This window comes from Emydura macquarii, unplaced genomic scaffold (genome assembly GCF_026122565.2).
Source record: "Emydura macquarii macquarii isolate MOO-44397 ecotype Brisbane River unplaced genomic scaffold, CSIRO-AGI_Emac_v2 contig_554, whole genome shotgun sequence".
NCBI lineage: Eukaryota > Metazoa > Chordata > Testudines > Chelidae > Emydura > Emydura macquarii.
Window position 1 is genome coordinate 10234659 of NW_027130691.1, and position 26913 is coordinate 10261571.

General features: G+C 40.5%; 1 long non-coding RNA gene across 1 annotated transcript; it reads right to left on the bottom strand.

Moving 5' to 3' along the window:
- Positions 1-13937: 13937 nt before the first annotated feature.
- Positions 13938-26860, bottom strand: LOC137147528 (uncharacterized). Its single transcript, XR_010918235.1, has 3 exons — positions 26760-26860; positions 26123-26191; positions 13938-14050 (listed from the first exon to the last, which is right to left on the bottom strand). It is a non-coding gene; the product is annotated as an uncharacterized lncRNA (long non-coding RNA).
- Positions 26861-26913: the final 53 nt, after the last annotated feature.

The window sequence follows — 26913 nt, forward strand, 5'->3', positions numbered from 1 at the left end:
GGTATTTCTATTGCACCCTTTGCCACAATACCTATAAGCCATGGGATTTTATGAGAACAAACTTTGATCTTATTAACTGGGACAAGAGTCTTTTTACACTGGTTCAGAACGTTGGGAGAGCACATTGAGGGTGTGAAGAAAAGGGGCCTGGCAACGGGGAAGAGAGCTTATCACCAATAGGTGTGAATCCAATCCAGCTCAGTGACCGTTCTTCTTTGGTGGCCGAAGTGAAAGGAGTTTGGTGTGCCCAGTCCACTTTGAAGCAGCACTCTCACAGGGAGAGCAGAAGAGAAGACAAAGACTGAGCAGGCATGGAGACCGAACTCAACATTAGTTCCTCCAGGTTGAAGGTTGAGGCACTTCAGTAGGGCATCATGGAGGAAGGTTGTGCTTCTGTCTCTGCTGAATGTTTTCTGTAGATCAACTGAAAACCTCAGCGTCTCTAGATATTAGTTTGGCACCTTGCATGAGCTTTAGAGCTCATCTATACATGGGTGTGGGGGAAGTGAAGGAGAAATACAGCTACATGGAAGCTTTCAGAGACAAGAGAGTATAGGGCGAAGCCATGACAGTGTAGATAAACCATCCCCTTATGATTTACCAAGGCTGCTACAGCAAAAACAACAAGAGTTCTGTAGCACTTTAAAGACTAACAAATTTAATTTCAGCAGGCATAAGCTTTCATGAGTCTACCAACTGCAGCTGAGGAAAGGAGCTGAAGCTCACGAAAGCTTATGCCTGCTGAAATTACATTTGTTAGTCTTTAAAGTGCTACAGAACTCTCGTTGTTTTTGCTGTATACAGACTAACATGGCTACCCCTCTGGAACAAGACTGCTACAGACGCTTGGGATGGGTGAAATCCTGGCCCTATTAAACTTAGTGTCCATACTTCCATTTACTTCAATGTAACTAGGATTTCACCCTTAGTTTTCTTTGTTCCTTCAGTTACACCCACATAATTTGGAGTAAGGGAATTACACCACTGACACGGAAACAAAAATGCACAACACAGTATTCAGGACACATAATAGGTATTGTACAAATAAAAAGGGGTATATCACATCAAGACCATTCAAGCAGATTTTTGCCTCCAGATGATCCTTAGAATCTTATAAACACAAAAAAAATAAATCAAACAAACAAGCTGATGAAAAACTATGAAGACCAAAAAAACCCCAAAAAAACCCCCAAACTACTACTCAATGAGAAGGGAAAACGAGAGAGAGCACACAGGGGAAAGAGACCATCTGATGGATACTGCTGCATAAGTTACACTATGCACATCTCTTGGTCCTGATTCTCATCACATACTTAAACTCCATTGACTTCATTCCAGTTTCTCCTGATTTACATGGGAGAATGTAAGATCAGAATCTGGCTAATTGTTTTGGTTGAGAGTTCCCTTGTTTATTTGGGCTGAGACTTTCAGAGCCTAATGGGAAGTGGGTGTTCAGATCCACAAGGTGTTTTTGAAAACCTCCCCCTTTCCACCATTTTTAAGAAAACATATAGCATGATGCAGAAGCTGTGCCTGCAACCCTCTGCTGTGTAAACCTCTGCACATTCCCCCTTGTATCTTTTCCCTCCATGTACACATAGCTTAGATTTCATCATGCAATTTTGGGGGCTGATATGTCACAACTAGGGATGAGCAAACCTGACATAAAAGTGCTAAAACCACCCCAAGCATCTGTAGTTTGTACATTCTAGGAGCTTTCATCTGAGGATCCCTCCGAACATTTGAACTATTAATTAAGGCCCGTGGCATGCTGAGAGGTATGTTTTATTGCAGGGGTTCTCAACCTTTTTCTTTCTGAGGCCCCCACCCAACATGCTATAAAAATTACAGGGCCCAGCAGGCAGAACCAGGGCTCTGAGCTTCAGCTACCAGCTTCTGTCCCATGGAGGGGGGGGGGGGGACACGACACAAAGGCTGGGGGATCAGGGCTTCTGCCCTGTGGGGCACTGGTCTTTAGCCCTCCAGGGCTCAGGACTTTAGCTCAGGGGGGGAGGGAGAAGGGGCTCAGGGCTTCAGCTGCCAGACCAGGCGGCTTGAGGCTTCAGCCCTGTAGGGCTGGGGGCTTCTGCCCCAGGGGATTGGAGGCTCAGGGCTCACGTACTCCCTGAAACAGCTCACACCCCCTGGCTCCCCAGTCGAGAACTACTATTTTATTGCACATACTCACTGATGGGGGAGTGAGGCACAGAAAGCATAAGGTAAACATTTTTGCATGTACTCTTTAATTTTGTCTCATTTTCTGCTGAACATTGGCCACACAGATACCTGACATTCAGAAGTGTAGAGCACCCAAAACTCCACTTGAAGCCTCTGGATCCTGCAGAGGCTCAATGCCTATAAAATCAGGTCACAGATGTCTCACACTGGGCACTCAAAACCAAGCACCCCAAATTAGAGGACATATTTGAAAATGCTAGCCAAAGTGACTTGCCATAACCACATAGTCAGCAGTAGAGCTGGAAATAGAAGGTAGCATTCATAACTCCCAGTCCTGTGCTCAAACAACTCTCAGATTAACCTCTGTTCCCTCATGGAAAGCACACATATCAGCAATATTCCACCAGTAGAATTCACTCACTGTGGCAGCTGCTGTTGCTCTGATTTAGTACATCCCCATGCCAGCTTCTGATGGCAGGTCTCCTGTGAGCCCCCAATGGGAACTGGGAACTCCTCTCCCCCTCAGAAACTGAGGGAAGGCAGACCAGGTATTACTACCACCTGCCTCCCTTGAACAAATCTCTGCATCCTGGAGATGGGGATTAGCCCACAGCAGTATAATTTATACCTCCCTGCAGGTGAGGCTAACTTTGTGCAAAGGAACAGCCCAAGACCAAATTTCACCCTCCACGAGCAATAGCAACTCAGTTACCAGGAGGAGATGACAAGACCGTGAATATGAGCGAAGGGTTGATAACCCCCATTCAAGGTGGGCTGATTAACAGGAAAATCAAATGAAGATGGTTGATTAGGTTATAATTGTACTAATATCACCTGGAAAATACTCATTCAGGGATCTTACTGGTTTTAATTAGTCACAAAGAGAAAGGAACAAACTGAGTTGGAGGGGGGGTTGGAATTAAATGTTGAACACATTTCAACTACAGTCAGTCACGCTCAATTTTTTTTTAATATAACACTCCTCATTTTTTATCACAGATGGGAAAACACATGGCAGAAAGTCTATACAGTATGTCTAGAACAGCTTCCAAATTGTAATAGATTTCATGTTGAAAGTCTGCAATTGGTACATGGAAGAAAGCGACCAAAGATGTTTTTAATGTTTTAACCTATTTGCTGTAAACATTGGCTGCTCTCATACTTCAGGATGGTGGAGGAGGACATTTGTGTCTGGGGGGAGGAGGAGACAAATTAGCTCAGTGAATAGGCAGAGAGAGAGCAGGAAACCTTAAAAATAATGTTCTGCCAAATGGAGATAAAATTACATACAAAATTGGAAAGCTGAAGAGATGGAATCTGCAATGAAGTTAGAACAGCATAGTTGAAAGGAAAGGTAAATAGCCTCAGGAGAAGGAGTGGATGTGGAGTCCTGGACTTCTGGGTGGTTTGAATCTAACCCAGGTTTAAACGGACTATTTTGTTATGGTGCTACATGAAATGAGCTGGTGGGTGTCCGTTCTGCCACTGTTGCTAATGAGCAACCAACATCCCCACAATTGGCACAGCCAGGGTGTTTGCTGTACCTCATTTGTGAACAAAAATAGTATTACACACTGGCAACTTACTATAGCTAGCAGGGAGAGAATCCATACTGCCCCTCCTACATGCAACCTGGTGGAACTAGTGGTATCTTGCATACCTGCTGTGGAGCTGCAGAAGGACTTAGGGAGACATACCAGGAAAGAGTGTGACCCTTTGTGATTGACAGGATGCCAATTACCCTCCTGTACACTGTGGTATTTTTCAGCAGTCAATGGAGCAAAAAGATTTCCTAACAGAGTTACTATCAATTCAGCAGCACCAATGGAGGGCCTCAGTGTAAAACAAAGCTCTAGTGGCTGGTTTTACCACTTTGTTAATTAAACTTAGCTGTCACCCGTTGGCTACTGGCACTTGTAACCTTCTCCCTCTTTATTAACAACAAAAAGGAAGAATTTGTTTAGGTTGAACAAACAGACCTTAAAAGTTCTACAAATGGATAACTTGACTAATAATTGCTTTCTCCACTATAGTTGGGGGTGGGGGGAATTTTCAAATTTTGCTTTTTTTTTTTTCATTGGGAAACATGAAATGAAATATTTCATTTCTGGTCAACTATAATTGAAATATTTCAGTTACTTGAACCAAGCTGATAGGTGAACTCTGCTGCATTATGGGAGATGTAGTCCAGCCAGAAAGCCTAGCCTATACAGGAGAATATGAGCATGAGGTACCTAAACTACAGCTTCCATTTGGCACCTTGGGAACTAATTAATGATGAACTGACCCAAAAAACTGCTTTTAAACTTCAGTTGGACAAAACAAGTGGTTTAATGTAGGCTGACATGACAAAATATTTTCTTTAGGTTTTCCCAAAGGAAAAAACAAAAATATGCAGCAAAATCAAAAATTTTCTACACTAAATTTCTATTGTGAGGAAATTGCATTTTCTTTAAAAAAAATTGCTGACTAGTTCAACTGCACATCATTCAACAGATATCTGATAATGACAGATAATTTGCTGTCCATGTGATTAGCGGCTCTCTCAGTACCATCACATGTGCCAGTCAGTGCTCTGCCTCTTCCCACTGGGATGTCTTCGTATAGGGATTTGGACCCCAGGGATATTGCGTTTTCTGCCACTGGGCTAGGCAATGCTAGTGTTATTGCATCCTTGAATATTTGGTCCCCTCGATTAGGTCTGTGCTATCATGAGCTGCACTGCCACTCAAGGTATTATTCATGCTTTTACAGACAAGAGGGTTTGAAAGCCGTATCATTTTCTTCTTCTAACTACATGCAGCAATAAATGAGGATTACAGTTTTATTCTCATTTAAGGGCTCTGCCGATAATAGACTGAAAGGGATCTTTGAGTAATGAAGTCACCAAACCCTGGAAGAGTAAATTTATTTATTTTAACATATAAAACTGCACCTATCCAAAGCTCCAGTCAATCCACTATCTCTCCAGTTATACCCTGCATAAAATCAGTAATGGGTGCACTGCATCTATGTCTTGCACAGCAAGTATGTATTAGGGATGTAAAAGGTTAACCGTTTAAAGGGTAATCAGTTGTTTAAACGTTTTAAACAGCTGATTACTGTTTAAACTCGGGGGCAGGGAAGTGCAGAGCCCAGTGGGGGAGGGAGATCGAGCCACAGCTGGGCTCCCTGCTTCCCTATGTATGCACTTAAACTTTCAGAATAGTGGCATTATTTTGCACATTTCAGGCTCTGTCTGCAAGGATTACACTGAGCACAAAGCACCTGGATAAAGTATAAGGAAAATATATAGCAGAAAAGAATTGAGCATTGACACCTCCTACACTAGCTGTGCCCCAATAGGAAGTGTCATTGCTCATGGAAAGTGCTTGAGAGATCCACTGAATCAGTGCATCTCTGGTGTGTTATGGCTTTGCCCCTGCTTCAGGAGCCCAGTCTCTTGTGGACCATGTCAGATTGCTACAGGCTTGTGCTGTTATGATAGATGACCACCACATATGGGGTCTTTATGCTGCCAAGGGTCCACAACCCAGGTTCTATGAGCAGACAGTGAAACTTTAGTCTACAGATCCTTGGCTCCAAGACTGTCCTTTCAACAGAAGCTAGATGGCTTGTCCTGAAACTCCCACTTCATTTTGATGTGTGGGTATTAACTTTCTGGAAATGCACAGTAAAGCTGTAACATAGGCACAAAAACACCACTGAATTCACAAAACACCTACTAAACTGAATTTAAATAGCTGTAAACATGATGGGTCCAATTCTACTCTTAGAAACATAAGAAAAACATCTATTGAGGGCAGATTTTAAGCTCAGAGCACCAAAGTGACTGGGACATTAATGATTAGTTTTTCCTGGGATTAATGAGTGGATACAGACACCTTCACTAGAATCAATAGTCCCTGGAAATGCGCTGCATGTTGGTCGTTATTATGATACGGTCTCAGGCCCAGACCTGAAGAAGAGCTCTGTGTAGGCTCAAAAGCTTGTTTTGCTCACCAACAGGAGTTGGTCCAATAGAAGACAGTACTTCACCCACCTTGTCTCTCTAATACCATAGATATTTTGTCAAAGCTTAAGTATGGTAATATTATCTAATAGTTAGGGCTGGGGACAAGGAATCGGGACTCCTAGACTGTATTCCTGGCTCTGCCACTGACTGGCAATATGATCATAGACAAGACAACTAATCTTTTTGGGTCTTTTTTTTAAACCAGTCTGTAAAATGGGCTTAACTATCTGGCAGGTGTCTGCCAAGCCTAATCAAATAACATTGACAAAGTGTTCAAAGATATTAAGTTGAAATAAGTTACAGAATATAAAAAGGTAGCTTATTACTACTTTTTAATTAATGCAATACTATTAGAAATTCACTAATTTAGTTCCTTACAATCATAATATTATATATGAAAAAAGTTACAGATGAAAACAAGCAATTAAAAACATCATTTCACGGTTTGGAGCATTTCTTGCTGTTAAATCCAATAACTCCTGCAACATTAATCTAAATTTCAAGTACTGCCAGAAACGTGGCTGATTCAGACTTCTCTTTTGCATAGCCAAGAGGACACTAGCCTCTCTCTTTCAAATAGATCTTTAAATCTTAATGTCTACTCCTCAAGAGAAGCCACTTAATTTAGGGCCCACGACTGCATTTCTTACTTTCCACCAAAATCAAGTCAGGGGTTGGGATTACCTTTAGAAGCCTTTAGATACGACTCTTTAAAGATATTCATAGAGTTGGTTCCTAGGGAAGGCCTCCATCCCACAGACACTTATGCAATTGCTTAGCTTTACTGCCATGCGTAGCCCTGTTGATTTCAAAGCTAAGCACACGGATAAGAGTTTGCAGAATCAGGGCCTAAATCCTTAGCTGCGGCTAAGTTCTGATCCCTATTTTTCAATGTAAAATTGTTCCACGAATCCCTTGTGATGGGATTTATTACTACGTTTATTTTAAAAAAGCAAAGAGTTGCCTTACTGAGGACTGAATGGAATTCCAGAAACCAAAATACATGTTACTATATTGACTTTAGCCAGTGTAGTGGAAGGCTGATGTATTTCATTATACTGGCGCTGCTCAACTTATCTAAAGCCGTTGCCAATTGCATAGAAAGGATTATGATGATTTGTAATTAATACTTTTGGGATTTTCAGGAATCCGCTAAAAAGACTTAAAATAAGTGACTTATGCTTGGGTTGGCAGCTCTGCAAATAGAATCTTGTGGAGCATTACACAGGAGAATAGGGTTTGGGAACAACCTTCCTTTGCTTTGTCAGAAAGGTCAGTAGGAATACCCTCTGCCTTCAGGACACACAGCATACAGCAGGCTGTAGCAAATCTCATTTTGTTCAATTGTTCAGCCTCATTGGAGAGTATAATATTCTCAGTGATGTATGACTTGAATGACACAGATATGCTAACAGTAGCAATGCAATTGACAGGCTCAGTTGTCGGAAGTGCTGGGCTCCTATTGACTCTTTCTGGAATTCTGGTTGCTTGGTACCTCTGAGACTCTTATGATTTAAAAGAAGCAGGCAGGGACTGGTTCTTGGTATATTATGCACATCTTGGTAACATATGCTTCTCATACCTTGCTGAACAAGCATAGTTGCCCATTTCAAATCACTGACAATTTAGTCATGATCTCAGGTCACCATGACAGTTTCACCGTTTTTCCTCCTCCTGTCTTAAATGTTCTCCCATACAGAACAAACTACCAGCCTCTCTAAAGCAAGAAATTGGGTCTTACATGGGGTCTCAAAGACCTCTCAGATTGCATTTAAAGACCCAACAGCAGGGAAAAGCTAGTACACCTACAAATAAACATGTGCCCAGGTAGGCAGCACTCCCTTAGAGAGTTATGAAGCATCCTCTGTCACAACTCCACCAAACCGGCTGCCAGTAGAGGTCATCTGGGGTGATAGCCTAGCAGTAGCTCACAAGTGGTTTTGGGGAGTGCTACCCTAAGCAGAGTGTAACTGGGGGTAGCTGAGCCTAGCTAGTCAGTGAGGTCGTTAGTTACAACTGAGCATAATTAGTAAGGTGCAGGTAATAAAGTGCAGATGAACCTAGTTAATCAGTGAATTGGCAGGAACAGGTGAACCTAGTTAGAAAAATCAATAGGAGTTTGCTGACTAGAAGGCTAGAGAGAATTCTTGAGCCTTTAGAGATACCCTCCTTGCTTTAGAGTTAAGACTGCTAAACTGTAGAGAGACTATATAGTTAGAGGTGCTTTTAGCTGCACTATCTCCAGCCCAAGCCTTAGAGCAATTCACAACTGGGCTGGAGAGAAGGAGTTAGTTTGTAGCCCAGTGATTAGGGTGTCTACCTAGAATATGGGAGACGGTGGGTCTAGTCCTTCTAGTTCCAAGCATGCTTTCATTATTCATCCACAGTTGAACAACTTCAACAGGAGAGGTGGAGAGAATCCCACATCAGACCATCCCCTAACTCAGTGGTTGCAGAACTCTCCTGACAGGTGGGAGGCCTCTCTGTTCAAATCCTTTCTATCCCTTTGGCAGAGAGAGGGGAATTGAGCCTGGGTCTCCCACATGCCAGCTGAGTGCTCTAAACATTGGACTAAATGTTACAATATGAGCTCCTCCTCCAGCTGTTTGTGTGGAGTAAGGCAGGCTCCTAACTCATTCCCTCAAGAAGCAGTTTAGGCACATAAACCACCTGACTCCAGGAGACAGGCTTCTATTCACAAATCATTAGGCAGATCTAAGTGCCTCCCTGCAGAATGGAGTTAGGTGCCTATTTCCAGGAGAGAAGGGCTGAGAAGACACCCCTGTGGTCAGCATCTCCCATTGGCTAGGTGGCTCCTCGCCTAATGTGCTGACTTTGTGGCTCACTTTCTTAGGTGCCTATTTCTCACCATTCATTACATAGGGAGCCTAGGTGCCTCAATCAGCTTTGGAGATCACAGTGTTGTTCCTAGGATTTTTTTAAGTACTTAAAAGTTAGGCACCACGATGCTCAGTGTTGTGACATCTAAGTCCCTTAGTGGATTCCCACCCCTAGAAACTAACTTTTGTCACTCAGAAAATTTTAACTCTGACTTTACATGGCACAGGACCCATGCTTCTGTTTCCACAACGTAAGAATAATTCCAGCATAAAAAAGGTGAGGAAAATGAACTGGGTTTGTCTTATAATTATGTGGCTCAGGTATGTCATGTAGTTATGTATGGTAATCCATAAAGTATTAGGTTGTGACAATCATTATACAAAATCCTATATTTGACAAACCATGGTATAAATTTCAAACCATTATATATTTATTTTAACTTTACATGATACTTCCCCACCATGTATCATCACCCACAGCAATCACAGCTTTGCTTCCAATGCAAGCTATTAAAGAGTCAGCATTTGCTGACAGATGATTCCCAAGTATAAGGGGAATCTGTTTTCTGTATAATGACTGCTAGCAAAAGCTGATTCTGTGATGGCAGCCACTGCTCTTGAAAGGTGGAAAAGCAAAAAACAAAACAAAACAACCCTTTGCAGTGGGGAAGCCTAAATAAACAAAATACGTGGTGCTGTTGAAAATCTTTATAGCATACTCCATCATGCATTCTCTGTAAGCATAGTACATCTAGATAAATATATTAACAACATATCAGTGATGGGGATCAAACTGTGTAAAATCCAGGTGAGTTATCCACAAGAGGGGAAAATCATAGACTTTCCTTTGGTTAAGACTGACCACGCAAAACTTGCTTGTGGCTTGATTTTGCTCTGGGAGTATCAATACTGTCAATTCTTAACTCATGAAAATGCAATATGTACCGCACCACCTGTCAGTACATATTCTTCCTCACTAAAGTATGTCTTTTGGAAGAGCATGGGCCAAAGGAGTTTGTTAAAGCAAAGTGCTTGTTATGCAATGGCATTCTATAACAGACATGAGGGGATTAAGTATTAAACCAGAGTATGTATGGTAGAGCCTTGTAAATAGTCTGATCACAAGAATACACAACATGTCACTTAAATAGACCTGGAAGGATTAGATTATTATCAGTAAGTGTTAATAAACATCAATCCTACACACAAAAACTGACAAAAAATATTTCCATTGATAATAATCAAAATTTATAGATAGGCAAAGTAAAAAAGTGCTGCTTCAGAACTTAGAGTTGATTTAAGGATATTTACTTTGTATATTTTTACATGTGATGTTGACAATTTGTGTTTTAAACAGCTATAAAGCTTTAACTTTTGGAAAATCAACATCTACTGTCATTAAATTACTATTGTCTGGACAGTTCTCCCCATTCCCACATCATTTTCCTCTACTGTGAAAATTTATAAATTAAAAATGGGGGAAAATGCTTAACCTAACATTTTGTACACCTGGGAATTTATAATCAATACAAATAGAAAAAATGTTTTAAAACAAACACCTACATTATCCCTCAGGATTATATTTAAAAAAAAATTAATTCTGCCAAACCTGTGCTTAAACAATGTCATTTTTGTTTTCTTAAAATCACTTCGACTAATGATGGAAATTAAAGTTGCTGCAATCCTTGGCAAAGTGGATTATTATCCTGCCTAAAAAAAATGAAATACTATAAATAATTAACATACAAATCTGTTCTGTCTAGCTGCAGAGCTGAAAATAAAGGCACTGTGTCATTTAAGAAGGACACAAGTGACACACAACATGCACATTAAGCAACTAAGCTATACGATTAAGTAAATGCCATTAATAAATAATTTAAATTGCTTTGCCTGATGTGTTAGATAAACAACACTTACATTATAAGAATTTCAGAACCTTCATATTAGCAAGAGGAAAATGTATCTATACAGAAAGGGAGGAGGGATTTTCCTGTGATTAAGGCACTAGTTTGGGATTTAGGAGATCTGGATTCAGTTCCTGGCTCTGCTGTAGATTTCCTAGGTGACCCTAGGCAAATATTTAATCTCTTTGTGCTGCAGTTCCCTGTCTGTAATACATTCTTTTTTCCAGGGGTGGAATGAGAATAAATTCCTGAATGTCTGTAAAGTGCCCAGATACTGTGGTGATGGTGTGGGCCATCTAACTACCTGTATGCAATTTTAATAACAGATGGATGAAAAGGAAAGGAGCAAAAACAAAGGGAAAGAGTAGTTCAGGAGAGCTCGCAATTTCTCAGGGAGGCAATATTAAAGCCACAACTGTAAATTATCTTGAGGTGAAGGAAAGACCATAAGAAGCCATTATGGCTTCATCACGAGCTCTTTAATGACATGAAAATCAAGGCGGAATTCTACAAAAAATGGAAACGTGGATATATTGCTAAGAAGGAATACAAAAGAGTAGCACAACCATGTAAGGACAAAATCAGAAAGACTAAGGCACAAAATGAGTTACAACTATCAAGGGACATAAAAGGCAGTAAGAACAGGTTCTTTAAATATATTAGGAGCAAGAGAAAGATGAAAGGAAGTGTACATCTTCTACTTAGCTGGGAAGGAGAAAGAATAATTGAGGACCTCAAGAAGGATGATGTGTGTAATACCTATTTTGCTTCAGTGTTGACTGAAAAGGTTAATGGTGACCAGATACTCAAAATAATTAATATTAATAACAATGGGGAAGGAACCCAAGCCAAAATAGGGAAAACTGGTTAAAAAATGGTACTTAAGGAAATAGCTTAATCAATCTCGGAATAATTAGCAACACATAAGAACAGGTGAGGTCCCAAATAACTGGAAAAGGGCAAACATGGTATCTTTCTTGAAAAAGGGGGAACAAAGAGGACGCGGGAATCATAGATTAGTTAGCCTAACTTTGATTCCTGAAAAGATACTGGAACAAATTATTAAATCAATTTGTAAGCACCTAGAGAATAAGAGGGTTATAAGGAATAGCCAACGTGGATTTGACAAAAACAAATAATGCCGAACCAACCTATTTTCATTCTTTGACAGGATTACTGGTCTAGTGGCTGGAGAGGAAGCTATATCTTGATTTTAGTAAGGCTTTTGCCACAATCCGACATGACTGTGTCATAAACAAACTAAAGAAGTGTGTCAGGATGAAATTACTGTAAATTGGGTGCACAACTGGTTGAAAGAGCATCAGAGATGGTCTTGGTTTACTTGGGCCTGCCTTAGTGCAGGGGGCTAGATTTGATGACTGCCTGAGATCCCTTCCAACCCTACATTTCTATGAAAATTTTATTTTTCATAATTTAAATTTTTTTATGAATATAATTTTAGGTTACTTTAAACGTGCATGTGGGGTGGAATGTGCAGAGAACTTGCACAATTGGGCAAAACATATAAGATTTTGAAGTTTAACACAATGCTATAATGAAGGAGGCCTTAGCTTATTTAGTTCACTTTTAATGGTATAGCGACATGTTCCAAAATAGCTATTTCTTTCCCTTCATCCTGAAAAGGCTCCAGTAACAAGAATGCAATTCTGAAGACAAAATTGGACATCACTTTTCGATTCAGTTTTTCATTTGTGTTTGAAAAGTGGCTCAATTTCATTACATGGATAGGTTCATACTATGATTTTAAACAGTTACTGAGAGGCCTATCTTGTAGTCCTTGCACAGGCAAACCTCTCTCTGGTGACAGTGGGAGGTTGTTGAAATAAGGATTGTAGGGTCCCTGTATTATCCTTAAACTAATTATTTCCTTGCTTGGGGATAGCAGTACAATAATATGGCTTCGACAATGTGTGCATGCCATGCTTCCTTCTAGCAGGGCTTTGAAAAGGCTGTTGATCAATTTTCAGCCCACATGGGGGTTTTGTGTGTCTAGAAAATAAATGGAGAAGGGAAGAGGACAAGCATCTCAAAGACTCCTAGGGGTCTCCTACTGCTGCTGGGTGTAGAGGTCTTGCAATCAGTAGACAGTGCTGCTACGGGGCAGCAGGGGCTTCTGGCGGCATCGTTCTCTGCTATCACTTCCCAGTGCACGTTCCACCATCCTACACACAATGTTGGAAGAGAAGAGAGACAAAAAACAAGGAAGGAACCTTTCTCCTTGCCACTCATTTCCCCCATATTTAGAGTCAGTTCTGATTCTTTTTTAAAAAGATATATTTTAGTGGGATTTTCTTTTCAGTACTTCAGAGCACACATCTACACAGACTCAGGAGTAATGGCATAGGAGAAAGCTAAACTGCATGTAGTCATCCTGGTAGGAGCTGCAGAATGGGAAACAGAACAGTGGGACCAAAGACCTAATAGCCACAAAACTCTTTCAACACATGTGTTTTGAGACCACTCCCCTACAATTTGCCTGTTATTTAAACTAGGTTTACCAGCCTGTAATTGCCAGGATTACCTCTGGAGCCTTTTTTAAAAATTGATGTCACATTAGCTATCCTCCAGTCATCTGGTACAGAACCTGATTTAAATGCTAGGTTACATATCACAGTTAATAGTTCTGTAGAAGGGAAGATTCTGGAGGAGATACCAGGAAGTCAGTCTGTGTGCACATGGTTGGAATATAGCTATAGTTGCAGCACCCCTGTAAATAGTTCTCTTCAAAAAGAGCCAGTTTAGTTTTAGAAATATGGAATCCTCACATTACCACCTAACATCTGGCACATGAAATACTATCCCCCTTCTCTCATCCAGAGGGCTTAAGAGTTGGACAATGGTTCACTGTATCAGCACGTTGCCAACACAGAGCTAAATGTTACAACACATCACAGAGACTTCATTTGTCCTTTCATAATTCTTGAACAGATCACTTAAATGGGAGACAAAAGTAATGCTATGGTCCTCTTCCATCAAAAAGGGGTATTTCCCTCAGAGAAAATGCCAAACTATATATATAAAAAAATGTGGTATGTTCTGTAAGTGGGATCCATAAAGGGACTTAGGCATTGTAACACCAAGCATCACAGCACCTAGAAAATAAAAAGTCACAGGAGAATCACTGAGCCACAAAGCTTAAGTTGGGCACCTAGGCTACCTATACAATGAATGGGGAGAGAGAGGCACCTAAGAATTTGATCCACAAAGCCAGCATGCTATCATGGAGCAAGATGTAGGCAGACAGATCTGGTGGTCAGGCTAGTGGTCAGAGCTAGAGTCAGGAACCAAACCAAGAGTCAGGGCCCAGAAGCAGAGATCATATATAGGGCCATCCATTGTAGCAGCCAACCAAAGATTCACCTAATTGTCCAGACAATTGCCTGTGCCACCTTCTGCCTTAAATAGTGAATCCGCGCTAATCAGAGATGCTGGATGTCTCCTCCAATTAGGAGATTTGTGGGCGGTGCCTCTGGTGAGCTAGAGTCACCAGCCCACACTCCCTGGTGATACCAGTGAACTGCCAGATGGTGGCTGCAGTCTGAGGACGGTGGACCCCAGACTTGTGTTTGATCCCTCACACACACTAGGTGGTGAACTGCCTAAACTAGCCAATGAGAGATGGACAGAAAGGTGTGCGCTAAGCCCTGCCCCTGTCTCATAGAGAGGCACCTAGGTCTGGGCTGCAAGGAGGTACCTAGCTCTGCTAGTGATCCACAAAGAGGTAAGTTTAGGTGTTTGGCCACCTAAGTCATATGCGGGGCCCAAAACAAAAAGTGCCAGGAAAGAGAGGATCTCCCTTATAACCTTTAGCCTGGTGGACAATGGCTAATGAGGCTGCAATATGCATACCCACAGGCAAAAACAAGTGAGTATAGATGCCTTCGGGGTTAGGTGGCCGCTGAGTAGGAGTTTTGCGAATCACAGTGGTGCCTGAAAAGAGGATTTAGATGCCTAAAAATAGAACTTCACCACCTAAGTGCCTTTTGGATCCCCTCTCTAAAAAAATGGTGGCACAGCGATGTGCTTCTCCCCATTCACAGTGATGATGTGCTCCACATTCCCTCTCTTGTTTTTAAAAGATCATCAGTTACAAATGGGGGTTGCATTATAAGTGCCCTGCCCCCCACAACATAGCAGCACCATCTAGACTGCTTGGTTTCAAATGACATTTAAAAAAAATTACCCAAGAGAGAGTTCAAACACATTTTTTTTAAAATTAATTCTTCTTCAAAGTCAGGAGTAAACAATATTGAGTTTCAAATGTGAGTCTTTTCAACCAAACCACAGGGTTTTTTGTTGTGGGTTTTTTTTTTTTTGGTAAGCTATGGCTGCTTGCCAATAAACATTTGGGACTGGCTTGACACATGCTGCTCCTCCTCTTCATGCTGCTAACAGAACCACCCCCTTCCCACTTATTACTTAGAAAAGAGTCCTGTCTTATTACAGCTCCTGTTTCTTCATTAGCTCCATTCAGCCAACCCCTTGAGAGTTGTAAAACCAAAGCTTATCGTCTATTCGTTAATTGAATCAAAGTGAAACCAGAGTGCGTTCAGCATACAGAAACCCAGACAGGGCCTGGTACTTCCAAAGCAAAGTAAATTAGAGCACTCAAGGGTTTAGCTGTGTGTGAGGGCTTAGAATGTAGATCTGATTATCAACTCAATGGTTGATGATTTAGGCAAATGGGAGTGAGTGTCTCCAATTAATGTTATGGGGAAAAGCACGTGTAATAAAAAAGGAATATCCTCTCAAGAGCCTTTTGCTGCCTGTATGGAATACCTACTGGTAACCCAATGCATAACCTCTCCAAGAGGAATCCTTCTTCCAGGGAAACAAAGAACAGCCTTAACAAATAATAGCCCTTCCCACTGTGAGTAGAGTGTGTTTAATTTCTTGATTTTAGGTAGCACTGCAGACCTGCTCTTAAACAAACACCTGAATAGTCTGCAGTTGAACACAAGGGATATTTGTATACCTTAGCCTACAGGAAGGAATGTATCAAAGTGGTAATATAACAAGAGAAATCTCGGTGTGTCGTTCTGTGCAGTTAGTTTTTTAATAAAATATGCCACAAAATGATTACAAACATATTTGGGGGATTTGGATGTTGCTTACCAGGTCATGTGCACATTCAGGGACAGATTTTGCCCTGACAAAATTTGCCCTCTTTTAAGTTTGTGGTGTTGCATGGATATAAATGAAGAGAGAATTTGACCTGTAGCCTAGACATGTGTGGAGATGTGATCTCATTAGATTAGCTAACTCTAGAATAGAGGGTGAAAAAATCCTATAGCCCAGCTGGACTAGAAAGGAAATAATGTGTGTAAAGCAGCTGTTTATAGATGGTATGTTTTCCCTTCAAGAAGATTAGTACTGTTTTTAATTTACAGAAGCAATAACATTTCAGCTTAAGGAGGAATAAAGACAGTGCTGGGACAGTCATCTATACGCTAGAAAGAACTCTTGGCATTCATCCCACTTATACATTCCTTCGGATGCTGCCGAAACCAAATGACTCCTTTTCAATCATTTATACTGATTTGTTAATTGATCATGTACTGATCAGAGAAACTGAGAGGAAAGAGGGATATGATCATGGAAGGCTGAAGATAATCCAAGTATTGGGTTTTTTCTCCCAATGACTAGTCAACACTGATCAGGTCTATGGAGCTGAGATCAGAGGATGACTCTTGTTGAATAATTTTTGGCTCTGCTCAACAGTTCAAGTGTTGGAGGGGAAGGGGATGAACTAGAATCAGGTTTGATAAGATTCTAAGCCGCGATCTCTCCCAAATGATGAAAGGATCCTATGTATTGCCAGACTTGGATAGAAGCTATTTTTAATACCATTGGGTGGCATAAGGGAATGAATGCATTGGTGGATTTAGAGAATATCTTGTATTGTATGAAAGACAGGGGGACTTGGTCCTTGTTTCTGGTCTTATATGATTAAGATCTTAATAGGTTAAATGCACCATCCTCTGGGTAATCCCATATCATGATCTGGTTTTGATGTCATGTTTCACACTTTGTCCTACTCCCAATAAATAACTAGAGATATTTTAAACAAGGTAGAAAAGCTTATTCGCAGTACATGCATGTTAAAAAGGCTTTCTTGACTCAAAATTATTATGGAGCCAGATTCTGCATTGCATAGGGATCGTCAGGTAATGTTACATTTCGAACGGAACTTTACATCATTGAGTCAGGATATCTTTGAAGGATCTTGGATCTTCCACCACAATCCATTTGTCCTTCAGTGGATTCAACAAGCAGAAATAATGTAACATAGAAACTAACAATGGGTTAAATATTGCAATGCCCATTATAGATGTCATTCTCCTTCCCTATCCGCTTCATACACATCAAAGAGGGAAAATGCAGATGACATCTGCAACCTTTATTTTTGCTTCTCTGAATTATAGTTCATTGCTACCTTGAGATTAAAGAGCTATTAATGGAATAAATTGTTTTCATTGTAATGTCTTCTTTTATACAAAGAAACCCCACTTAGCAAACTTTGCAAGGAGCCAGTTCTATACCTGCTGTTGTGCTAATTGGATTTAATCCATTGCTGCTCACCTCAGTTTCCAGTTACTGTAGGAAACAAATGCAGGCAGCCTTAAAACAAAATCTAAAAACACTCAGTGGCTGTTTGCTGCATCGTGCAGACTCAATATGAATTAATTATTTACTCAGAAGTGTTCTTGCCACACAGATTGTCAATCAACCAGTTAAAAACATCAACATCATATGTTAGCTAATAACAAAATTAGATCTTATTAATTATAGATCTGGCTGAATATTGCAGAAAATGTTCCGATTAGTGGGGTAGGAGTACCACCTTCTTACAGGAAGTTTTGGACAGACCTATAGACCCTAAGTCCTGGCCCCTCTTTTATAGGGGTAGAGAGACCTGCTTGTGATGGAACCACTGTGGTTCAGCTGCACACAGGAGACAGGATTTCAGGAGTGACACTAGAGCAGGGGTTCTCAAACTTTTTTTTTCCCCCTGGGACCCCCTTTGAAAATATTTCAGACTGATGACACCCCCCCCCCCATGCCATGCCACCCTTCTGTGCTGCTGCTGGGGGCAGCGCTGCCTTCAGATCACCTGACCAACAACTGCTGCTCTCCGGCCACCCGGCTCTGAAGGGCTGTGGCTGTCAGCCATGCACAGGACTGACAGCTGCAGCCACAGCGTGCACGGGGACTGACAGCTCACGACCACCCCCATCCCCATAATAACCTCACAACCTCTTGTGGGGTCCCAAGCTCCAGTTTGAGAACCCCTGCACTAGAGAATAGAACCGCCTGCAGACTGCAGAGCCTAGCTCTGTACAAATGCCCCATGCAGCTATGCAAAGCAGCTCTTTAGGAATGGAATGGATGAGGCAGGGGTGTATGACTCCATTAGCTATTGATCCATTGGGGCAAATGGATTCCCCACAAAGTTATTTGGATGTCAAGGTGATGGATGCTTTAGAAATGCCCATGCAGCGCTCTGTTGATCTTGAGAAGAGGTGGGGAAGTGCATAGGTTTCAGAGGCCCCTGAAGCCCTAAGACTGTAATAACAGTCCAGCCCAGCTATTCAGGCACTGGGCCCAGCAGGATTTGTCTGTTAATTAGCTAGCATATATGCAGGTAAGGAAGACTGGTGTGTCTCACTTAAAAACGTCAGTCTAGAGCTGCCACTGCTTGACCCACAATAAAGATTTCTTTACCATCGGCTTCGTAACACTTATGAGCCAAAAGCAGCAGTGATAAGAAAAGCGCTACTGTGCTGCATTAACAGGCAAGTTTGGGCTATACAAGGGTGGGCAGGATGAGATACCAATCCAGTCCTGTCCTAGCAAGCTAGATTCAATTTGGAAAAAAAGAGTTTGAAAAACAAACACAGAATCTGCACGACTCATCTGAACCATACGTATCCGTCTGCTACCTGGAGGAAAATAATTCTTCATGATAAAAACAAACATCCATTTTAAACCTGCTTAGCAATGAGGATGTTCTTATTTGCATAATGATGGTTATTTGAATATGATGAGAATTTGCCTGAGTGAGTCTCAAACTCAAATACATTCAGATGTGATACAGTCTGTACAATTTTCTCAAGGATTTCAATTTAATACTATTTATCTAATGAAAGAAAAATAAATATTGGCTGTAACATCCCATTATGCTCAAGAGCTGGTTTTAAATTACACTTGAATAAAATAACTGAGTATGAGATATTTGGATTTCCTTACAGTTCTTATTGGGGAATGGTAAAGCTTTCTCAAAATGGTGAATATTATTGTCCCTTTCTGAGCAAGCTACATCCCAATAATCTGACATTAGAAGTAATTCTAACAGAGTAAGGCTGGTTCTCCTCTAACTCAGGATGGTATAAATCAGAAGTAACTCCAATAAAGCAAGTGGAGTTTTACCAGCAATAGTAAAGGGTTCTTATATCTAGCAGGAAAAGGCATAAGAAGTTCAAATGGCTGGAAGGTGCAGTTTGACAAATTTAAGATGGAAATAAGGGACAAATTTTAACAGTGAGGGAAATCGACCCCCGGAACAACTAAGCAAGGAATATTGTGGTTTCCCCATCACTAGGGATGTTTAAATCAAGACTGGATGTTTTTTTAAAAGATACACTGTAGTTAACTACAGTATATTGGGCCTAATGCAGGAATTGCTGGATGAAGTTGTAAGGCCTCTTCAGACTAGATTATCAAATTGTCCCTTCTGGTTTTAATATATGAATCTATGGAAACTGGGGTGAGAGAAGAATTTCTCTGTCGTCTCAAACAAAAAATAAAATTTCTGAACATCCTCACTCTTTGCATCCTGATCTGGATCTGAACGTCACGCCCCTATATTACATGCTGAACCAAAACCCCAGTTCTGAACACTCCTAAAGCTTTGGTGAAGCATAGGTTCAAATCTGAATTTTTTTAGTTCAAATCCATCTCTTAATTAACACACACTGGGACCTGGATTTACTGAAATGTCAGAACCCAACCAAAAGAAAAAAGTCTGCACCCTCCTTGTATGTTCAAAGCAGGAAATACATATCATCTAAGATAATAAAGCATTGTGTAAATTTTACAGTACACTATTATAATATCTCTTAATATATATTATATAAAATATAATAATATTCCTAATCTAATTTTAGATGTTAATAGAGCATCTATCAATGGATACATGAGCAGATCCTCAGCTGGTATAAATCGACATCCCTGCACTAAAGTCAATAGAACTACATTGACTTACACCAGCTGAGGATCTGACCTATGGAATTCACACCTGCTCTCAAGCAGAGAGAGCCAAACAGCAGCCAGTTCACTCAACACAGACAGACGAGCAGTATGAACTGCTTCTCTCACATCACAACCAGTGGATTCTTGGAGCCCCGTATTCCATGTTCCTAAATTCAGAAACTGAATCCTGGTGCTCCAGGGACATTGTCTTAAGCAACCTCTTACCACAGATCTAATGTATTCAGGCCTTTAACCTTCCAAAATAAGGACCAGATTCTGTCTCCTTATGCATACAAACAACTATCTGCAGTCTAAAACATGAAGGCAGAAGTTTTCACTGATTTTTATTGGTTACCAGCACAAACTCAGAATTCACAGACTGCACGAGTGTGTGTGTGTGTATACTAAAACTGCATACTTTGCCCAGGACACTGTGTTTTCCTTAGGACACACCTCTCATACCTGAGAAGGGAGATGCATGCTGGACTAAAAGGAGCCACATGTGGCTCTGGAGCTGCTGGCTGAGTATTACTAACGAAGGCTCTTATCAGTAGATAACACAAGGTCTGCTATTGAGTGGCATATAAAGAAGCAGATAAACAATACAAGATGCCTATAGCATGAGTCAAATAGATGAGGATAATTTAAGAAGGTTAGTTATAAACAGTGCCTTTTATTCACACAACATTCTGAAGTACCTTAGAGAGTAATGAGAGAGAGCTCCCAATACACAGACTTTGTACACAAATGGAACAGTCATTATGCTCTCAATAATAGCTCACACGCTGACTTGGGTAATAAAACCTGGCTTTGAAAGAGGAGTGTTGGTCAGTAGACTGGAGCGAAATCTCTTTTATTTTTGAAAGATGTCACAGGAGAGCCTAATGTTAGACTGCTGCCTTCTGATCTTAAAATCTATGAAAAAGCCTTCACTTTCTCTTAGGCAGCCATTGATGATGGGCAAAGGAAACTTCCATTGTATTTTAATGTCTCCGCAGAAAAACAGACATCTCTAAGCATGCAGCCCCACTGCAGATAAAGTGTAGAGTAGAACCCCTAGTCTTGCTGGTTTGGGGGTTTTTGTTTGCTTGGGGTTTTTTTCATGGTTTATAACAGAAGACGAGCTTCCTTCACTATTTTACAGAGGGTTGGTTTTTTTCCCGTTATAATGTTCCCCTCTTTTCCAAATGACAGCTTGTGCATAGTTGCTTCCTATCTGTCCTGGTCTTGCATGAAAGCTATTGTTAGAAATGTCTCCATCTGGAAAGCTCTGCAAAGCCAAAGTGTATGCAAAGGTTATATCATCATCATCATCGGTTCTTGGAAAAATACACAGGAAATTGAGACTGCTAGACCTAGATTTAAGGGCTGTCAACAATCAAAGCGCAGAGGAAAATGCACCTCAGATTGCTACCTTCTCTACAAAACAAAGCAATCTTTATGGGCAGTTGTTTGGGTCACATGGAAAGCATTTGAAATGAATCAAAAGGCAGCTCAAAAGTCACGCTGATGAACATCCAACAGAAAGAGAATGAAAGACAAATCTCTAGCAAATCTCAGAGCAGCCCAGATTTTCAAAAGTGTGTACACAAGAACAAGCATACATGGGAAACTGAAGAAATTTGGGAAACTTGTTACAAGACAAGTCCCTACACATAATCCACCCTCAAATTCTCAGCTGGTGTTTCACAATTCTAGGTGCTAGGACATCCTTAGCAAGGGAGCTACTTTCTGATGCCTATCTGCATATCTGTTAGATAAAGGCCTTGCTAAACCTTCAAAACATTCAGACTCTGTGCTCTGTACTCTAGATAATCTGTCCATGAGATACAGAATTTTTTTTATATCTGCATTTAGAAACAAGTAGGGAGAAATTCAACTGAAGTTTAGTTCAGGATCAGCCTTAAAGTCAATGGTGTCTTTGGAAGTTAATTTGTTGTCTAATTCAACCTAGAATCATTTAATTGTTCTAACTGTGGCTTGTACAAGAGGAAAAAACACTTTGGAGAGACAAATGAACTACTTGAAGCTGTGGTCTTGGATGGCTGTTTCTGCACCACTAAAGTAAAGGAGAATACAAATTGATTTTGCGTTACTATTCAGAATACAATTTTCCTTGTAAAGCCAGTCATATCAATTCACTAAGCTGGCTTGCTTTCAGAATCAGTCATTCTGATTTCATTCTGATGTCTCTATCTGCCCCTCTGCCCCATCTTCCCTTAACCCTTGTATTTGGAATCCATTCCACATCAGGAGTAACTGTAGGCCCGATCAAAATCTTAAAGTCAAGGGAAAGATATCCATTGACTTCAATGGGCTTTGATTCAGGCTCTCAGGGTGCAGCCATGCCACATGTAAATGTCTCTGCAGTAGAATATCTCTGTAGTGTTTGCCCTTGATTCAGATATGCTTCAGAAAATCTAGGCTCCTTTCTTTTGTACTTAAGTGATCTCTCTCTCTTTTTTAAAAATGCTAACCTGGTTCATCAAGATTTGTAAACAGACTATTAATTAATATGGTTACAATTCTAAACCTTGTCCATGCTTCAGGGAATTAATTTGCTGAATGCAGTATGATCATATAATCTACTGAATAGCTCAGTACTATATAAAACCACTTAGTCAACTCAAGCTTATTTAAAAAATGAAGACAAATTTCTTAATATCTAATGAATCAATACACTGATCTGTTTGCTTAAGCAGAGCACATTGGTTTTCTCCAGCACAGTGCCCAGAGTTCATGTCTCTGTTGGCAATTAAATCTCAGGAATAGATTTTGATCAGTTTCTACAGTTCAGTAATGCTGTTATTAGGGCCATTAGCCTTGCTGTTACGGCTAGAGAAGTTGAAGGAAACAGAATTTCACTCACTCTTGATAAATCGTTTCATTAAAGTGAAGAAGAATCTTTCCACCACCAAGGCTGTATGTGACAAAGTGACTCACTCAAACAAGAAGCCTGGAGATGGGGATTGGGAGAGTCTGAAGATACCACCTCAGTTAGGGTGACAAGACGATAGATTGCAGCAGTAAAGGGAACTAAGTTAGCACTACTTAAAGGACCTATTGAAAGGCCAGATTGGCTGAAAGCCCCTTAGTCTATCTGGTAAAGCCCCTATGATGGCTTCCCCTCCCACCTCATGTATGAGGGACCAGTCTATATTTCAATATATGGTAACATCTGACCCACCAGGGATAGGAACTCATACTACAAACCATTTTAGTGCTGGGAACTTTATATTGATATATACACTAGTTCTGGTGTGTCATGAGCTACCCAACCTAGAAATTACACTATCTGGATGACACTCATGAATATTTGCTGTGTTCTGTGCATGTAGCACCTGTGCTTGTAACTTGACTAATCTAAGTAGGGTTTAGTTTGATGATCACTAAAGGTTTCAAAAGTTGGCACCATTAAAAAAAGGTATGGTTAGTTTTTATAAATTCAAGCATTATTTTTTATAAAGCCAGAATGATCCTGAGATCCTGAAAGTGTACAAAGTGTTCAGGCTCTTACGTTTAACTCAGGACTTAACAAATACCCAGAAATCTCTTGAATTGTTTTCCCACATGCTCACATAACTCAGAAAGAGCTGAGCAAGATTCTACTTCTTCTTGAAGGGAAAAGACCAAGCATGGAAAATTTCAATCCCAAAAGAATTTATTAGAGAGTTATAAGCAACCAAAAACATGGGGGATGAGGTGGGAGAGATGAATGGAAGGGAGAGACTAGAATGGAAACTGGAATTAATTAATAAATGCAATGTTTGCTACTTACATTAGTTATAATTAAAAATAAAGGGTCAAAATCTGAGTGTGCCATGACTTTGGTAGGAGTTTCAGGTGCTCAGCACCTCCAGAAGTTTGCCTGATTCTGGATCCTGCTGCTGCCAAAATTAATGGCAGTTTTGCCTTTGGTTTCAATGGCAACAGGATTGGCTCATACAGGAGAAAAATCATTGCAATAATAGAATGTTCCAGCAGGAGAAAAACTATTTATCTTATTATTATTATTATTAGTAGTAGTATTGTAGCACTTAGGAGCCCCAGTCATGGACTAGAACCCCCTTGTGCTAGGCGCTGTATAAACACAGAACAAAAAGATAGTCCCCATTCTGATATAACAGATTTTTAAGCTGCTCCAGTCCATGTAAAGAGATCAGCACCAGAGACAGCATTTAGCCACAGAGCTAAAAGCAGGTACAGGGGAGAAAAAAAAATGTGGATTTTATTTGCTCTAATTATCATGACAAAAATGGCGACAGTACCATAATGTTTAGGCATGCATAACAAATAGTTTGTTTTAGATTTAAAGGCTTTTTATAAGTAGTAAATAATGATAGGTTAGAGCAAGTTTTAGCTAAAAATCTAAAACGGTGGCCATGATGATGTCATGCTAAGAAAGAGAGAAAGAAAATGAAGGTGTTAAAAAACTGACCATTAGCAGAAAGGTAGACTGGGGTGAAATAAAGGTCACACAATACCTGAAGGGAGGAGTCAGTTAGGTAGGAAGGAGGATCTCAAGGAGGTCCAGCTTGAAGTAAACAAGTGAAACTAATTAGCATATCGGACAACTGATTAATTGAAAATGATATCACCCAGGGAGGGGATAATGCTGTTGACTGACATTAAAAAAGCAACCAATCAGGAAAGGGTCAGAAATCGTATATAAGGCAGAGAACTAGACGGTGTGGGCAACTAGATGATCAGAGGGCAGCAGCAGCGGAGGAGATGAGACAGAGGGATTTGACCAAGAAGAAGGAGACTAAGTATGACTCTTCTAAATATAAGGAACATATGGGTATGATTGTAAATAAAGCTGGATGCTTGCATTTGAATGACCTCATAATCCACCCATTCTATGATTGCCTGATCAACACTCATAGAATGTTAGTTTGTAGCAGTATTATTAAGTGTGTTGTTGTAATGTCGCTTTATACATATGTATAAGGGAATTGTATGTTATATTGTAATAAGTTTAGTATTCTAATACAACATTGTATTAAGGCTTTATATATATGTATGCAGGATTTCTTTCTCCCTCTATGTTATATTGTATGTTGCAACATTATGTTTGTCATAACATAATAATATGTGCTAAGGAAATATTATATTGTGTTATGAGTACTGTATTGCAATTTTAGAGTTGTTATATTTGATGGTGTGCCGCATTAGGTTGTATAGTTTATGGTGTCTTGTATTGTTCCAAGTGGCTTATTTAATTTGTGATCTTGATTTTTTTATTTAAATTGTATTAGAATTAGCGTTTAATAAAGAGACATTTTGTTTTCAAAGAAATTAGTATCTAAGTGTCAATCCTTTGAGCGGAGGACCGTATTTGTGTCCTCCCGAGGGTAAACTGAGGCAAGCAGGTTTAGGGAGTTTCCAAAAGAGTTAAAAGGGAACCCCCCGGTGAACCCTTGTGAATCCCCTAGGTAGACCATATCCTGTTACCCGCTTATAAAATTAAGACTTATAATTTTTCCATTAGCACACCTAAGCCATTACAGGGTCTCTTGGGTGCAAATTTTGGGGTAACTGACCCACAGAACTTACAATCAAAGTATAAGACAATAAACAACAGATAGATACAGACAGACATGGGAGTACAAGGAAATAATGTCTTTTTCTCTGTCTCTCTCTATGGATTTTCTATAATTATTCCATAAGTTTCTTAAGCACATTTCTCAGCTTAAGTGCATCAGTAGTTCCATTGATTTGTGTGATTATTCATGTTCTTACATTTAGGCACATGCTTAAGTATGTTGCTGAATCTGGGCCCTTACATTAAAAAAGGGCCCAGTTCAACCAAAGGCAATTTAGTAAGTTCTATCAAGTTAACAAAATAATAAACATGCCTTAATCTTTCTTCTGTCTTATAATATGCTTGAATTAATTTGTTATTAACATACTTGTCATGGTCAGTGGATACATCGTTCCTTCTTGAATCTTCATTGATTGTTTCCATTTGATTAATGCATCTGCAGTAGAAAATTCCAAAATACTGTATAATAACTCATAAGAGATGGCATTGGTATTGAAAAAGCTGATCCAATCACTTATCCCTAGGTATACTAACTCCACATGAATAAACATTACACAATGTAGTTGGTACCTGAAATAATTATAACAGCTTATATTTATATGACATGGCATCTTTCATCACACAGGATTGCAAAGCAATTAATGGACTGAAATTCAAATTAGACACAAGGGTCACTTTGCATACTGTTGAAATGTAACCATTTCTGGGGTGGAACATGGTAGGTGCTGTGGCTGATGGCCAGCTTCCCCCAGTGGATCTCATGCTTCACTCCTGTTGGGGGCCAGGAAGGTGCCCATCACCCCATCTTCCCTGGGGGAGAGGGGTAGGGACCCAGGCCCACCCGCTCCTCCGTGTCCCAGCCTAGGGGCCCTATGAACCACAGCGGTATACTGCTGGCTCTGTATTGTTTGAGCTGCAGCCTCTTCCCCAGGCTACTTTTCCCCCCTCAGTCTTTCTGGCCTCTCCGGCCCTATGTCCTTGCTGCCCCTTCCTGGGCTTAGTACCTCCTTTGGGGTTCTTCTACTCTCCCCCCACTTCACTTCTCCAAGCTGCTGCTTCACTCCACCCAGCACAACACTGCTGCTTCCTCCAACTTGTGTACTGTGTGCAGAGCCCTTTTATGGAGCACCTGGCTGATCCCTAATTGGCCTCAGCTGG